Genomic DNA, 1,261 nt, shown 5'->3' with positions numbered 1-1,261 from the left:
TTTCCCAGAATTCTCAGGAGAAGGCCATGCCCACACAGATGTCTCACTGGCTATCTCCAGATTGACAGCCTAGACTCCACCCCTACACTCTTAATCCTTAAATTGACACCACATTAGGTGACTACTACAAACTCATACCAACCCTACGTACAACAGGAGAAAACAATGTCTGGTCCTGCACAACCCTCAGACTAGTTACCGCAGGTTCATTGTTGCAGCCACTGTGCTGATCCATTCACCCAGGGTTCGTCTTCTTTTTCACTTCTCTTGTCTTCTCTTTGACCAAGCAGGACTGGTCTTGTAGTCCAGATTGCCTCTGGGACTGGCTCTGGGACCTCGGGCAGGCTTTGGTTTCATATTTCCTAGCAGTACAAAGTAGGACATACCCAGAAAGTGAGGCTAGCCAACCAGGGAGCGAGACGACGGGCCCAACCGCCAATGGGAGGACAAAAAGGCCAGCGCGGGAACTACACAAAGGACTAGCCTGCCAATCTACCTTAAATAAGCCAATCAGCGGACTGATGGGAGGAGTGGACTGGGACCGCCCCTTAACATATACCTTGTAAATAAAAACTTCGGAATTTCTTTTGTTCAGCGCTCTTGCCCAAGACAGTACATGTAGTTAAGCACCTGAGCCCTGGCTTAAGCTAGCATAATAAAGCCTCTTTGTTATTACAGCCTTGTGTTTGATCTCCTTCCATTGAAAGGGTAATCACTCCCTGTCCCTAACAGTCTATCTTGTTACCACTTCCAAAGCACGAAAGGAAGCCTTGCCACCATCACGTCTAAGAATCCTTCTGGCTGCTCTGTCAAGACAGACTTGTGTTTTCTTCTGGCAATCCATAAACCTTCCATATTCTTCACTCGCACCATAATTCAAATGCATCCAATGCTTCTTCAGCCTTCCTTAGTCATGATCCCACATTCATATGAAGCCTTTGAAAATACCATGGCTGGGGAACTTTCCAGAATGCTTCGAGAGAGGTAGAGGAGTGGCGGCTACTCAAACTGCACACAGAGACCAGCTCCTTCCCGCACCCCCACCTCGGCTCAGCCTGCTCAACAGTTGTAGAAAATGGTGAAAGAGACCACATCCTACGATGTTTGGGGGTTGAACTCAGTGCCACCGAGAAAGCGCTGAGAAAATGCTTACAGAAAACTGGCCTTGAAGTACTATCCTGATAAGACCCCACATGAAGGAGGGAAGTTTAAACAGATTTCTCAAGTGTCTGAAGTGCTTTCTGATGCAAAGAAAAGAGAA

At 47.4% G+C, this 1,261-nt stretch overlaps 1 pseudogene; it reads left to right on the top strand.

Annotated features, from left to right (window-relative positions):
* The first annotated feature begins 970 nt into the window (after positions 1–970).
* The window catches only part of LOC101644778, a 1,328-nt pseudogene continuing 1,037 nt past the window's right edge, over positions 971–1,261 (top strand).

This window comes from Echinops telfairi, unplaced genomic scaffold (genome assembly GCF_000313985.2).
Source record: "Echinops telfairi isolate 266 unplaced genomic scaffold, ASM31398v2 ScPeMD7_7457;HRSCAF=8495, whole genome shotgun sequence".
NCBI lineage: Eukaryota > Metazoa > Chordata > Mammalia > Afrosoricida > Tenrecidae > Echinops > Echinops telfairi.
This window is presented reverse-complemented; position numbering and strand designations above follow the sequence as displayed.